Source organism: Schistocerca serialis, chromosome 2 (genome assembly GCF_023864345.2).
Source record: "Schistocerca serialis cubense isolate TAMUIC-IGC-003099 chromosome 2, iqSchSeri2.2, whole genome shotgun sequence".
Taxonomy (NCBI): Eukaryota; Metazoa; Arthropoda; class Insecta; order Orthoptera; family Acrididae; genus Schistocerca; species Schistocerca serialis.
In genome coordinates this window covers 676217128-676234239 of record NC_064639.1, presented here as the reverse complement: position 1 = coordinate 676234239, position 17112 = coordinate 676217128, and the positions used below count along the sequence as shown (strand labels likewise).

The window sequence follows — 17112 nt, the reverse complement described above, 5'->3', positions numbered from 1 at the left end:
CTTAAGGTAAAACCTTTATTCTGCCAATGTAAATGTTTACGTGAAAACTTGTTTTAATAAAGTTCATATTTTGACACCTGGATTCTTTTCAACATTTCTTTTTCAGACATAAATTTCGATAGTCTGAGTTTTCAATAGTTTGAGGTGGCCTTGGTGTCATTTATTTTGAACTATTATGACTCTACTGTAGTTATATGAAAGTGAAACACTAAACAATGTCAAAAATTAAGACTATTGCTACACATAACATATGAATGTGAAAAGAAGTATATTGTACTGATGGCCAAATATCTGACTGCAACATGCAACAGCTTTTCCATATAATCAAGTGAGATATTCACTGAAAGGTATATTAAGTGCAGAGTAGAATGGATTTTTTTTTTTTTTTTTGTTTTTTTTTTTTTTTTTTTTTTGTTAATATGATACATTATAGTGAATGATACTTAGTAAACACAGCAGTAGTTTATAATATTTCCTTTTTTCTGCTTAAGTATTCCTTGATTTACTCCAGATCCCTGAACGTCATCCTTCCTAGTGGCATACATAGAATACGATAAATGAACAAACAAATAGTGCTTTCTACACAAGAAATTATATTAACTGGATGATACCAAGTTTGTGTGTAATGTTATATATGATATTGCCTTTGGATGGTTCCCAAAGCCACTGTTTGGTGCACTGTGTGGCTTATTTTTACTTTTAATTATTGATAAAATTATTTAATTGGATAGATAAAAGTGGGGCTGTGTGTGTTCTGCCGCCACTTGGTGAGTAGATCTCTGCCCAAACTCTTTGCCTTTAAATATGTCTGCTTGTGTCTGTATAGGTATGGATGGAAATGTGTGTGTGCGCGCGAGTGTATACCTGTCCTTTTTTCCCCCCTAAGGTAAGTCTTTCCGCTCCCGGGATTGGAATAACTCCTTACCCTCTCCCTTAAAACCCACATCCTTTCGTCTTTCCCTCTCCTTCCCTCTTTCCTGACGAAGGAACCGTTGATTGCGAAAGCTTGAAATTTTGTGTGTGTGTTTGTGTTTTTTTATTTTGTCCATCTAAAGGCGCTTTCCCGTTAGGTAAGTCATGGAATCTTTGTTTTTAATATGTTTTTCCCATATGGAATGTTTCTTTCTATTTTATTCATACAATTAAATAATTTTATTTTTACTTTTGTATTTGGAGACAACCTGACTCCAAATACCATTCACAAAGGAAAGGGCCACCTACTAATAATTGACCACTTGAATAAGATGCTGCAATGAGTTTGAAATAATGACAAAGCTAAGCTATGCAATGTTCTATATTTTTAATCATTTTGTGCTAAGGTCATCAAATTTCATAACACAAAATGAATTAGCATTATTTTGAAGTGACTTAGCATTCAACAGCCACCAAACTGCTTCAGAGTTCTTGTGGCCATTAATTCATATTTATTAACAGTAGTTATTGAACTTCTATAATTTGTTTTCTTATTGTGTTTTTGCAAAATTAAAAACACGTATTCAAAAAAAAAATTGCATTTACACCTCTGTTGTTTGGTGTAATATTTACTTAATCCAGTACTGATCTTCCTCACAGTGTGGAGGGTACAAGAAGCCCCACTTCTCCCAGTCTGCAGTGCCTTTTCTATTCCGTTTCTTCCCATCTTTGTTGGACTAACTCATCTATTTTTGCCTTCTATCATGATCTGCTTCATTACCTTTGGCAGGTGAACTTTTGACATTTGCTGTGTATGTCGAAATAACTTTGGCTGTTGTTATTTGATAGACTGCTCCACATGCTTTATATATTTTCCACTCAAAAAGCTGTGTTTTGGACCCTGTTCCCATAGTTTATTTGGTATTTTCTGAAGATCTCTCTCTCTCCTGCTACCGTGATATGACTTTTTGTTTAATTATTCACTATTCTGGATTCACAGCAATAGGTCAATGTCTGTACACAGTTAACTTTATCAATTTCAGTATCTCTTGCTCATCCGAGTAAGTAAACAGACAGCATGCTGCTGTGACTTTTTCCCTAATTTCTTCCCCCACCTACAGTGATGACAGGGACAAACCTGTTCAAGAGGCTTACATTAAATTGTTATGTTATTTAGCAATGCACTAGAACCCAATCTTAAAAATTTGGAGTCACGAGAGTAAACAGCAAAGCTGTGAATATAAACACCTGCCTCTCCGACAGACTGCTTCAGTGACCACAGCACTGTACACGGCACCAGTAAGAGAAGCCAAAGTCGCCAAAGTCACCATACATCAAACATAGAGTTCCAACAACAAACAAAAAGATAAAAAAGAGAATAGCTAAGTAAATCTCGCACATCTCATATGATACACAATGGTTAGCCTCACACAGAATGTATTGACTGTTAGTACATTGCGCAGCTGGCTTTATACCCTGGTCTCTGGTTGAGAATGTTGCTAATGCAGCTGATTTTTGTCTCTCCTTGCGGCACCCCTAGATCACTGTAGCTCGCAGATGTTAATAGTATCAACTGTATTCTGCAGCTGCAATACAAAATGTGGGCCTTTTTTCCCTTTTGTTTGTAATCATTGTTTTTGCTTTTTAATTTTTACCTCCAGTCCTTTCTTCTTCAACAATTCCATCCAGTTGCTGGATGCTCTGTCATAGATTTTGCTTACTAGATGTTACTATTACAAAGTCATCGACAAAAGCCAAGCTGGTCAACTCAACCAGATTTCATCCAGTAATTTCCAATGGTAAGGTTTTTTTAAAAATTAATATTTATCCATAACTTAGCACTATTTTCGTTCATCAATTTTTCTTTCTAACAATATGCAGAAGCAATACAGGAAATTTTACCATAGATCTCAACTCCTACTTTAAAACTGGTACTGATGATGTTTCTTTTAAGGCCTTACACAGGAGACTCAAGAAATTGAGGCTCCTGATAGGCAACTGAAAGTAAGAAATTTTACACCAAGGATGGAGGCATGGTTGTCAGTGTCTTCATAAATATCAGGCTAAACAAAAACTGAGAAATCTGTTGTTGTTATGGTTTCCAGTGCAACTACTGATTTGAAGCAGTTATCTACACTAGTCTATCCTATGTAAGCCTCTTCATCTCTGAATAACTACTGAAATCTACAGCCATCTGAATCTGCTTACTGTTTTTATGCCAGGGTCTCCATTGAAAACTTTTACCCCTCACTCAACCCTCCATTACCTATGGATTGGAAAGTGCACAGGTCACACCAATACACAATAATGGAAATAAAAGTAATCTACTGAATTGCAGACCCATATCACTGATGGTGATTTGCAGTAGGGTTTGGAACATGTACCATATTTGAACACTACAATTACCTCGAAGAAAGCCATCTACTGACACATAGTCAGCAAGGATTTAGGAAATATCATTCTTGTGAAACACAATTAGCTCTTTATTCACATGTTGTAATGCTATCAACAGGGGATCTCAAATTGATTCCCTATTTCTAGATTTCCAGAAGGCATTTGAAAATGCTCCTCACATACAACTTCCAATCAAACTGCATGCCTTCGGAATATTGTCTCAGTTGTGAGACCAGTTTTGTGATATCCTTTTAGAAAGGTCACATTTTTTAGAAACTGATGGAAAGTCTTAGAGTAAAGAGATGGAATATCAGCATTCCCCAAGGAAATATTATAGGCCCTCTGGTGTTTCTAATCTATATAAATGATTTAGGACACAATTTGAGCTGCTCTCTTAGATTGTTTGCTGATGATGCTGTCACTCACTGTGTAGTAAAGTCATCAGAAGATCAAAACCAATTGCATCATGGCTTAGACAAGCTATCTGTATGGTACGAAAAGTGTCATTTGATCCTAAACAATAAAGAGTATGAGGTCATCCACATGAGTACTAAATAGAATCTGTTACATTTCAGTTGTATGAAAAATCACAGAAGCTCAACTAAATACCTACAACTATAACTGTAGATAACTTATGGATTGATCAGACAGCAAATGTTTTGAGAAAGGTGGTCCAAAGACTGTTTCACTGCCAGAAAACTTAGAAAATGTGTCAGATCTACAAAATGAACTGCCAACACTACACTTGTCCATCCTTTTCTGAAGTTTTACTGTGTGGTATGATATCCTACTTGATAGTACTGATGGAGTACATAGAAAAAGTCCACAGGAGGACAGTTTGTTTTGTATTATTGAGAAATAGGGGAGAGAGTTTCATGGATATAATACACAGGTTGGGGTAACAATCATTAAAACAAAGATGTTTCTCACTGTGCAAAATCTTTTCATGCAATTTCAATCATCAACTTTCTCCTCTAAATGGGAAAATATTTTGTTGAAGCCAATCGACATGGGGATAAATGATCATTGGAACAAAATGAGAGAAATAGGAGCTTGCATGGAAAGATCGAAGAGTTTATTTTTCCTGTACACTGTTTAAGAATGGAATGGTAACAGAAATAATCTAAAGATGGTTTGATGAACCATCTGCCAAGAACTAAAGTGTGAATTGCACAAAAGTAATGTTCAGTGTCCAGCCACATTAATGTGATCACCTGTCAAAAAATTCCTGAATAGCCACGTTTTGCAGTGTGGACTACTGTGAGATGTGCAGGAAGACTGTCAGTGAGGTCAGACAGGGACATAGAGCCAGGCTGACTACAGTGCTGTGGCCAGCTGCACTAGGTTTATTGGCTGAGGATCCATAGTACGAACAGCCCGAACAAGATGGTCTCCTGATTCTCGACTGTGTTCAAATTTGGGGAGTATGGTAAACTCTATCCTGGCGCTCTCAAACCACACACATACACTGCAAGCTATGTGATACATTGCATTGTCTTGCTTGTATATGCCATCACACTGAGGAAAAACAAACTGCATTTAGGGGTGGACATGGCCCCCGAGAATAAATGCATACTTGGATTGATCAACTGCAGCTTCCAGAATGACAAGATCACCCATTAAATGCCATGAAAACATTCTCCAGACCATTACACTCCCTCCTCCAGCCTGGACCCTTCTGACAATTGTTTCAGGGTGTTTACTTACAGGCATTTCACATCATACATGCCATCTGTCTGAGGGAGCATAGAATGTGATTCATCTGAAAAGGCAACCTGTCATCACTCAGGGGATAACCAGTTGCGGTGAATGGTCCAAGCAAGAGGCTTCACAGGTATGAGACTATCTGAAGATAGCCTGACCTACACTACACAGTGGAGTTACCTTGGACAGTTCAGGTGTGCTATATACAATGGAAATGGTCACTCTGCTGACTGAGTATGTGTGGAATGTATTTTTTTAATTACTGAGCATCTCTGAGACCCCAGCAAGAAAATCAGTATCAGAGAAACCAATTTTTGCAACAGACAAGACAGTAAATGCAAGAGTGAGAGTCTCAAAACATTACTTGCTAACTGCCACAGTATTTGCAGTGAAGACTGGGAGCTCACATCTCTCCTAGAAAAAAGCAGGAACTGAAATTGGGTTGAAACCTAAAGCAGAATATATAGAAATTCTTCACAGGTGGAATTAAATCTGGAAGATAGATTAGGTTCTCCAGGAGGAAAAATCTTTCAAAGTCAAACATGGAAGTTAAAGTTTTTCTTAATATCAAAAATTCACTGTGATTTTTTCTTGTTTTCTTTTTTATATTTAATTACAAAGAAAATTACTTCGTTGTTCATTTTGCATAGAAACAAAATAATGTACTTCAGTGTAACACATTAGTCTCATACTATTACATAAAAGTTTGACAAACAGAAGTGCAAAACAGCAACAATGTTATTGAAATACAAAATACTGGATACCACCATACTAAACTGCAAATCTACTGATCAACCATACTGAAATGGAAATCTACTGATCACTTTCATCAATGTCCTCACAAACTCTTCTGCTCCTTCTGTTACTTTAAAATTCCTCATAAGTTTAAACACATTCTTCTTCTGTCCTTGCTGACCATGTTCTCCTTTTATAATGTGGTTGCTTTTCACAACTCCTCACTGCCATGTCTGGATTTCTGTACCTCAACCAATATGGGACCTCCATTGTAAGTGTCCAATACTGCCAACAGTATCTTCTCTTTAGACTTTTCATAAACCACCACTTGCTGAGTAGTTATTTTGAAAGGCATGTTAGATTCTAGGATTTTAACTGCACTGGATTTGAGACCCTTTGCTTCCCAATCTTTATTTTATTGATGATGTCACGTTGTTCCAACACTTTATAATATTCACTTAGTGGAAGAATATCTTTCTTTTTTCAGTAGTCTTTTTCTGCTCTACCAAACACTGTGTCAGAAGGCATATAGCTGTGACCATGACTAGTGAAAGAATGTACCAGCTTATTAAATTTTCTTCTCTCTTTTATGAGGGCCACTGATGTGCACATCATTAACATATTTTTATTTTGACTGCAACAAGAGTCAGAATATAAATGAATTTCATTTGGACTCTTTTCTGGCTGGGACACCTCAAGGTTTCTGAGAAAAACCAATAGAGCAGAGACTATGTGGTTGCATCCTTTTGGTCCTTCTTTTTCAAGTCAAGTATAAAAGCAGTCCTTTCCTTTGTGCTTGGGAATGAATCATAATGCACAAATTGGATAGCAATACCTGTCTTGAATAGAATACTTCACCTAAAGAGTGCTTAGGTATTGACTGATCCTGTAGCATATCAAAACTCACTTAAACCACATTTGGAATTTCCTCCTTCATTATTGCATAGAACTCTTTTGCATGAAGTTTGTGTAATCTGTAGTTTGTTATTTATTGATTCTTTTCAATCACATCTTGTTCCTTTTTTAATTTCAGTAGACCAATCTTGCATGCTGATCTTGTAACTGTATGGGGAGCTTTAAATGACAAATTAAAAAAGTTATAGAAAATATATTTGTACTTTGATAAAGAGCAGGTACAAAGGCCTGACAATTACCTGTCTTTACAGAAACATTTCCACATTCAGCCTGGATGGTAAATATCCTCTTTTGGACTTTTTCCTTGAACAGTGGCTCCCTCTACACCTATCTGTTGTGATATCGTTCTTTATAACTTGAGCAACTTCCTTATCCATCATAATGTTGCTGTTTCCCCCTCAGTTTTCAGTTGGTAACTTCCCTGTTACATGAAATTTCTTGGCTAAAATTGAGAGTCTGTCTTTGAACATCCCTGATGTGGGTTGAAATGATGTGCCACACACAGGCACTGTCTGGCCATCTTTTCTGCTTGTGCTGCTCTTTCTTGAAACAGTATTCTTGCTTTCTGCTTCTTTCTTGGTGTTCCTGTGTTTTGGTGATGTGATTAACATGTTTAGTAATATGAAACAATGTTTAGTAATAGTTTATCCTGGTCCATTTTGTTATACTATTCACATGATGATGAAAAGTTGTGATATCACAAGTGAGAGCAGCTACTCCGCATTCTTTTCTTTCTATGGCTCTTTGGTTCACTAGTATGTCTGGTGGCCCACGTGAACAGTCAATAGCTGGGATTTTCTTGTTATTGATGGACTTTGTGGATGCTTTCATTCTCTATCTCGACTTCCTACCACCACCTGTGCACTCAATTATACATATGCCATTTTTTGAATCACTTGTATTAACCTCCATTTTTTAGTTTAACAGCCTACTCCTTTACTGCAAACTTGTCTCCGATGAAGCTAATTGAAACTGAGCAACAGATAATAGGGAGTTAATGTTACTGCGTAAATCACTAATTTATTTCTATTGTTGGTTCTCATGGCAAGTGCTTGCCTACAGGGTTTATTTTTTGCAGAAACCTCTCACATTATCACTGACAATCATGTCCTACATTGCTATTTATGTCTTACATTGGTATTCTCTCTTCCAGTCTCTCAGAAACAATGCACAGATTGCATTTATCGACTTTTGTTTAACTGGCTGGAGCAAATGTCAAATTTTGCAAAAACTTGTAGTCTTCATTACTCTATAACAATAACAAGTATTAAAGGTGCTGACCAAACTGTTTCAATAGGTCATACATTTGTAACTACAAAAATCTGAGCATTTATCAACTATTGGAAAAACACTCCTCAACAATGGTTAAGTCTGGTTATAAACCACAATATGGATAAGCACATTTCAAATAATAAAAGGTGGCAAAGATCCATTCCAGTTTAATGGCACCATTCAGAGACTGTTGCGAAAAGAGAGACCATTATACTGTAACTACAGAAGAGACTGCAGGGAAACTGATAGAGAAAAATACATAGCAACTCATGCAACCATAAAAAGGGCTGCGTGTGAAGCTGGCAACTATTTTCGCACTCAGACATTGGTGAAAGATCTATCAGAAAATTCTAGGAAGTTCTGGTAACAAATAAAGTCAATGAATAGGTTGAAAGCTTCCATTCAGTCTCCCATGGACCAGTCTCTTGTTGAAATTGAAGACAATAGGCAAAAACCAGGAATTTTAAATTCCCTATTTTCAAATGTATTCACACAAGAGGTTACAACCACACCAATATTTTACCATCACACAAACTCACAAACAAGAGATATCAATATTAATAGCCCCGATCCTGAAAAACAATTAGGGCTACTTAAAGCAAACAGCACACCAACCCCTGAGGAAATTCCAGTTTGGTTTTATATTGAACTAGCATCCCACCTTCTCCAAACAACTTGTTTATAGTATGTACTGATACACAGTCAATCAGTCTATCTATTAGTGGAAACCATATCAAAATCCCCACATTAGTTCTGGAGATTAGCCCAAACAAAGACAAAAACTGCCACGGGGGGCTTGAACCCATAAAATGTATAGGATTAGCTCCTTTCCTAGTTCACATTTATCAAGTATGTCTTGTACTGCAAAGAGTTCTGTGTGCATGGAAAAAGAGCACAGGTTACTCCTGTTTACATAAAGGGTAAAAGACTGGATGCCCAGAACTACAGACCAGGATCCCTGACATTCATCTATTGTAGGATCCTAGAGCACATTCTAAGCTCAAACATTGTAATACTCCTGGAGGACATTAAGTTTCTCTCAAAGAATCAGTATGGATTGACGAAAAAACACTCATGTCAAACGCAGCTGGTTTTATCCATAGCCTCTTGCAAAAAGATGCAGGCGAATGGACAGATTCCATCCCCCGGTTTCTCAAAAAGTGTTCGACTCTGTGGCATGTCATAAACTACAATGAGGTGACAAAAGTCATGGGATAGCGATTTTCACATATACAGATGATGGGGGTATGGCGAGCATGAAGTATAAAAAGGCAGTGCATTGCGGAGCAATCATTTGTACTCTGGTGATACATATGAAAAGGTTTCCAATATGATTGTGGGCCTACAATGGAAATTAACGGACTTTGAACGTGGAATGGTTGTTGGAGATAGTTGCAGGGGACATTCCATTTCGGGAATCACTAGGCAACTCAGTGTTCTGAGATCCACAGTGTCAAGAGTGTTCTGAGAATACTACATTTCAGGCATCACCTCTCACCATGGACAATGCAGTGGCTGGCGGCCTTCATTTAATGACTGAAGGCAGCAGCTTTTTCATAGAGTTGTCAAGACTAACAGACAAGCAACTTTGTGTGAAATAACTGCTGAAACCACTGTTGTGCATACAATGAATGTATCCGTGAAGACAGTGCAATGAAATTTGGTATTATTGGGCTATGGAAGCAGACAACAGATGTGAGTGCCTTTGCTAACAGCATGGTATTGCCTGCAGTCCTTCTCCTGGGCTCATGACCACATTGGTTGGACCCTAGATGACTGGAAAACTGTGGCCTGTTCAGATGAGTTCCGATTTCAGTTGGTAAGAGCTGACGGTAAGGTTCAAGCGTAGTGCAGACCCCATGAAGCCGTGGACCCAAGCTGTCAACAAGGCACTATGCAAGCTGGTGGTGGCTCCATGATGGTGTGGTTTGTGTTTACATGGAATGATCTGGGTCCTCTGAATGTTTGCCTACTTAGGGATCATTTGCAGTCATTTATGGACGTCATGTTCCCAAACAATTGTTCGTGATTTGTTTGAACAATATTCAGGACAATTCAAGCGAATGGTTTGCCCACCCAGATTGCCCAACATGAATCCCATTGAATATTTACAGGACATAATTGAGAGGTCAGTTTCTGAAAAAAAATCCTGCATCGGCAACAGTTTCACAGTTAGGGTTGGCTATAGGGGCAGCGTGGCTCCATATTTCTGCAGGGGACTTCCAACGACTTGTTGAGTACATGCCCTATCAAGTTGCTGCAGTATTCCAGGCAAAAAGAGGTCCAACATGATATTAAGAGGTACCTCATGACTTTTGTCACCTCAACATAATAACCAAGATACCATCACATGGAGTACCTTCACAAATATGTTATTAGCTTCAGGATATTTGATAAACAGAACCCAGTGTGTTATACTGGACAGTAAATGTTCCACAGAAGTGAAAGTAACATCGGGTGCTCCAAAGGCACAGCAGTACTACAAGACTGTTCACTGATAATGCTGGTGTGTACAGGAAAGTACCAATGTTGGATGACTGAAAGGAACTGTAGAAAGTGTCAACATTTCCATCTGTTGTAATGAATGACAGCTCTCTTTAAATGTGGATAAATGTTAGATTAATGTCTACACTGATGAGAAAGAGCCTGATAGTACCTGATTACAAGATTAGTGGTGAATATTTTCAGTGTGTTATACGATATACTTACTTAGAATACTAGGAATTAACATGACAAGGAGATCACATAAAAACAGTATTAGGAAAGGAGAATAAAACCCTTAGATTTGTTGGAAAGGTTCTGAAAAAATGTAATACTTCTACAAAGAAACTCACGTACAAGAGAAAGTATTGTTCCCATGTTCAAATTTCACACCAAGCAACATGACAATTGACAATGGAAACATTCAGCGACTCTGTTTGGACAGGTTGGTACAGCCCATACAAAACAGTAACAAAAATGCTTGGAGAACTTAAATGGAAATCCTCTGAAGAAAGACGATTTAGTTCTCATAAAACTGTGTTGGATAAATTTAGAGAACCTGTACTTCAAGTAGACTGTGCAATCATTCTGCTGTCTCCACTGTATATCTCTTGTGGGGATCGAGAATAAGAAAGGAGAGATTAGCGGTTTCAAGGAGGCATACAGACAAATCATTTCTCCCCTCGTTCAATAGACAAATGGAACAAGGAAGAAAATCAATAATAACTGTATGATGTACCCTTCATCATGCACTGTACAATGGCTAGCATAGTATGCAGATGTACATGTAGATGTGTCACACAGTTGAGTGATGAAAGGCTGCTGTTACCTCATGACTCATTATCTAATTTTATCTTATTTCAGTAAAGAATAGCATCTAGATTTTTAGAAGTATTTTCTTCTATTACTCTGTTTATTACTGCTTATGAATGTGCCAATACTTTTCTAAAATATAGGGTGAAAAGTAATGTTTATATCACAAACTAAATAGTCACCGGCACATTTTAGTGCATCATTAATTGATAGGTCAACAGACTTAAGTAGTGGCAAGTTTGAGAAAGTAATTGGCCAGTCTATTAGTTTTCTGGTGCAGTCTTGGACACCTTGCTTCCAATTCCTTAACACATGAAAAACCTAGGAGTAGTACATGTGCCACATAAGTATGCAGAAAATCCTGTCCCATCACATCCCAGTGAAAGGAACCCATACAATTATTCATCTCAACTTTGATTTCTGCATTTCTATTTGTGCACCGATGGCAACCAGCAAACTACGGTACTGCCTGTATCAATGACCACAATCAAACTGGCCAGGTACAGCTTACACCACCCAGTGACAGTACATGCTGCTAATCACCATGCACTGATGTGACAAGTCATGGGATACCCCTTAATATTATGTCGGACCTCCTTTTGCCCAGTGTAGCACAGTAACTCCACAAGGCATGGACTCAATAAGTCGTTAGAAGTCACCTGCAGAAATACTTAGCCCTGCTGTCTCTACAGCCGTCCACAATTGCGAAAGTGTTGCCAGTGTACGATGGGTTTTGTGCGTGAACTGATCTCTCAGTTATTTCCCATAAATGTTCAACAGGATTCTTGTCAGGTGATTTGGGTCGCCAAATAAGTTGCATGAATTATTCAGAGTGTTCTTAAAACTCATCGTGAACAATTGTGGCCCAGTGACATGGTGCATTGTCATCCATAAAAATTCTATCGTTGTTTGGGTACATGAAGTTGATGAATGGCTGTAAATGATCTCAAATCACTTGAGCATACCCATTACCCCTCAATGATTGGTTCAGTTGGACCAACAGCCTACACCATTATGGAGCCACCACCAGCTTGCACAGAGCATTGTTGACAACTTGGGTCCATGGTTTCACGGAGTCTGCACCCTATCTGAATCTTACCGTCAGCTCTTATGAACTGAAATTGGGACTCATCTGACCAGGCCATGGTTTTCTAGTTGTCTAGGATCCAACTGACATGGTAATGAGCCCAGGAGAGGCATGGCAGATGATGTCGTACTGTTAGCAAGGGCACTTGTGTCACTCGTCCGCTGCCATAGCCCATTAACACCAAATTACGCTATATTGGCCTAATGGACAAGTTTGTCGTATGTACCACAGTGATTTCTGCAGTTATTTCACACAGTGTTGCTTGCCCATTAGCACTGACAACTCTACACCAATGCCACTGCTCTTGGTCATTAAGTGACAGCCGTCAACCACTGCATTGTTCATGGTGAGAGGCAATGCCTGAAATTTGGTATTCACAGCACACTCTTGACACTGTGGATCTTGGAATATTGAATTCTCTAATGACTTCCAAAATGGAATGTCCGGTGAGTCTAGCTCCAACAACCACTCCATGTTCGAAGCCTGTTAATTCCCTTTGTGTGGCCAGAAACCTTCTCACATGAATCACTTGATTACAAATGACAAGTTAACCAATGCACTGCCTTTTTATACCTTGAGTACACAATACTGCCACCATCCGTGTACGTGCATATCGTTATCCCATTACTTTTGTCACCTCAGTGTACACTTTACTGGCTGCTCCATAACCCCTATATCTAGAGCCTTACTCCAAACAACAGCCTCTCTTGACTGCATGGTTGATAACCATCACTGTGTGTGTGTGTGTGTGTGTGTGTGTGTGTGTGTGTGTGTGTGTGTGTGTGTGTGTGTGTGTGTGTGTTTTCCATAAAACACACTTCCACTTTAAAGTGAGTGGTTACCATTATTAGTCAGTCACAATATTATTGCATCTGGGAGTGAAGGTGCTTTGGTCGGTTTACCATGAGTCCGTGTGTAACAGAGGTTAATAAGTATAAGCACGACTGACCTGAAAGCACTGACCTGTGACAAGTTTTCTTTATTTGAAACTTGTTTAATGTAACATCATTGTGTGTTTCTGATACCAGGCAAGTGCAATACTATCATGGTTAAGTAGCATTTATTCCAGTGTTTTTAAAGTGCTTTAGAATCAGAAAATGAACTGAGTTGTTTTACTTGAATTCAGTGGTGTTAAGTGACTTATAAGGTTAGGTAATGAGACACTTAAAGTAGTAGATGAGTTTTGTTATTTGGGGAGAAAAATAACTGATGATGGTCAAAGTAGAGAGGATATAAAAGGTACACTGGCAATGGCAAGGAAAGTGTTTCTGAAGAAGAGAAGTTTGTTAACATCAAGTATAGAATTAAGTGCCACAAAGTCTTTTCTGAATATTCTAAGGCATCAAGGGATCACCAATTTAGTATTAGAGGGCAGCATGGAGGGTAAAAATCGTAGAGGGAGACCAAGAGGTGAATACACTAAGCAGATTCAGAAAGATGTAGGTTGCAGTAGGTACTCTGATATGAAGAAGCTTGCACAGAATAGAGTAGCATGGAGAGCTGCATCAAACCAGTCTCTGAACTGAAAACCACAACAACTACAAGTGACTTAAGATTAGAGGTCAAAATAACCATGCAAAAGTGGAGAGGTCTTAGTGTACAGTATTAGTGAAATAGTTTAGCAATGCTAGATTGTGACACAAACTTGCATATGAGCAGAACACCTGGGAAGAAATTGGCAACATCCCCTGGTCTGTGGCTAAGCTGTGTCTCGCCCATACTGAACAGAATTTGGCATAAAAAGACCATCTGTGGAGTGATCATGATATACATAATTTTTATTTATTTATTTATTTAGTATTTGCCTTCATCACAAAATTTTTTTAATAGAACGACCTGTTTCAGCCATGCAGTAACTATCTTCAGAATCTGCAATGGAAGTAAAAGTAGTATATGGGGTGATCAAAAAACTTCCTTTTGAAGACCGTACAGTTCAGAATCAGTATGCCAATCAGGCAAAATCTGCATGCACACTGAGGCATTCATACCACTGACATATCAGGTTGAGGATATCTGTTTGGTAAAATGCCATGTCCTGATATGTGAAGAAACCCATAATTGCCTGCTGCACATCCCCTTCCAACCCGATTTGTTGACTCTTCAAGGCCTTTTTTAAGGGACTGAAAGCATGATAATCACTTGGGGATAGGTCAGGACTATATGGCAGGTACTCAAGTGTCTACCACTTGAGTTGGCATAACTTCTGTGTTATGAAATTTGCAATATAAGGATGTGGGTCTTGTGCTGAATTGGATCAGAGTGGCACTTGGCACACCATCCCACAACAGTGGCTTTCCATACAGATGCTATCCCATACACAGTCCTCAGTCTCTCTCAATTTGGTGAAAACACATTTGCAGACAATTATTAGTTTGGAAGCCTAATGTGAGATGCAATTGTCAATTTTTTGAGACACCTTGCTCTGATATTCAATCATGACATATTTTGTTTTCTTGTTGTTGTTGTTCCGACATTTGTTTCCATGTGCCATCATTCGCTTTTTGGTCTTGTAGTAAAATGTCACTACATCTTTATTTCTGTAGCCATTAGTGCAGTCTATTTGTTTCATGGTGTTATCTATTTCTTCTTGTAACAAAGCGAGCCACATCATGTAGTGGATCACTGAAATAGGGAAGGTTTCTATGTGTCATTGGGACTGGCATGATCTGACGAGAATTGTGCAGTCTGTGATGGTGAGTTTTCTCAAAAAAACCAATAAGCACTCATTTAGTATTTCATAAAACAGTTTTGGGTGATCATTTAAAAAAATAAAAAACCCAGGATAACGGACTTAGCACAAAATCTGAAGACTTTGCAAACTACTCCCAAAAGCAGATACCTCAACATTTTGGAGGAACTGAAATTTTTGGTAGTAACAGACAACAGACTCATCATGTTCTTAAAAAGCAAAATGTCTTCAACCAACACTTTCATTTCAAAACCTTTGAATAACTTATTTCCGGACCTTTGAGTTCCAGGTAAGAAGTGTCCTCATGCACCGTAGAAGGCATGCTGAGCCACCATCATCTATGGAGCTTTGCAGATGCCAAGCACAAGGGACAGTGTGCCTTTCCCTGCAGGAACATCCGCTGCCTTGAATAGTACAACAAGAGCTGTAGCCAAGAGAAAGTAACATGGAACTACAAATAACCCATGCCATTTACTGATGACTGCTGTACTTCAGCACCTTTCCATGATAAATTATGCTGTTAGTTACATTACTCAACTACTCTCATAATTTATTTCTTCTCCTTTCTTTGCATCCATTCCTGTTTCATTTTTATTACTTTCTGTTCTAATCAAAATGAAAACTGGTATGTTAGAAACAGGATAATATGCATATAGTCAAAGTTTATTGCCTCTTCTTCCTTTAGAAGATTAATTTTACAGCCATCGCAACGTATTCAGTTTTTCAAAAATCTGTAATCAATTTTTATTTTTTAACATTTTGTTAAATTCTGACCAGCTTCAAACTGACTGAAGATGAATACATTTTTCATTTGGTTAAACATTCTTTAGGAAATCTTGCTTTCTTACATACAACTGAGAATATTTTAAAGAACTGTATTTTTAAATTAACTTCCTTTTGATGACTTTGTATAATTATTTGTACATTACACATGCATCAGTGTCCTTTAGGACAGCTTTGCATCCAATAAAACTGGGTGACGCATGCATGACAGTTTTGACTCGGGTTCTTCTTACATGTTATGACCTGTTGCAGCACACGAGAATGTGAGGTGTATCATGCTTTTGTTATAAGCTCTGTCATTTGTCTTAATTTCTTAATGTAGTAACTAGTAATACACTCTCTTTAACTTCCACTGCAGATTCTGAAAATGGCTATTGCAAAGCCTAAACTAGTAACTCTACACAAATACTTCACTTTCAATACGATTAAATAAAAGTTAACTTCACCATATAGTTTGTTCCAGGAGTGTTAGTCCTCCAAGTTTGGCAGAAGTTCTTTGTTTAAAAGGTAGAATATGGACTGGCAGAAGTAAAGCTTGGGTTGTGAGCCATGTTTGGGCATTTCAGTTGATAGAGCACATGTCTGCAAAAGGCAAATGTTCTGGGTTCAAGTCTTGGTCAAGGATGCAGTTTTTAATCTGTCAGGAAGTTTAACATGTACAAGGTGGTCTGGTACATATTGCAAATTTTGTAGGGAGCCACAGGGTAGGTTGTGCTGAGAAACAATTGTTAAGAAAAAAATTCTATATGCTGTGCTGTTTCCAAGTGAATTAGAAGATAAGTTAGCCAATCAGGCCAATGTATGTCCAAATTCAAGTGGTCCACCAGAAACAATTAGTGTCAGCTGTTCTCAAAGCTTACATAATAGTGCACAAGACTACTCAGCCTTTGGCTTGGGTTTGATCCTTATAACTGACCCATGTCCAGTTTTTGTATCACTCTTTTGGTGATACTGTCTCTGGAGGGCTGCTTGAATTTGCGCCACAAAGGCCAGATTGGGTACTTTAATGCTAATTAACTCAGAAATGGTTCAATGTATCAAATTTTTTTCTTAACAATTATTTTTCAGCACAACCTAACCTGCAACACCCTTACAAGCTATTCAGACTGTTTCTGGTCACTGTTTGTGGATTGTGTTTGTATATTTCAATAATGTTACTTGACTGAATACATAATATGTTACACTCACAATGGCCAAAAATCCATTGTAGACATTCTAGCAGTTCATCAAACACATAACTTAATATTAGTTCCATGCATGAGAGGTTTAGAGAGTACCATCACCATTCTTGGAAAATTACCTTAAGAAAGCCCCAAAGCAACACATT

At 38.0% G+C, this 17112-nt stretch overlaps 1 protein-coding gene across 3 annotated transcripts in view; it reads right to left on the bottom strand.

Annotated features, from left to right (window-relative positions):
• The window catches only part of LOC126457774 (fatty-acid amide hydrolase 2), a 104765-nt gene that overhangs the window by 49521 nt on the left and 38132 nt on the right, over positions 1–17112 (bottom strand). The gene's annotated exons all lie outside the window — the stretch shown is intronic.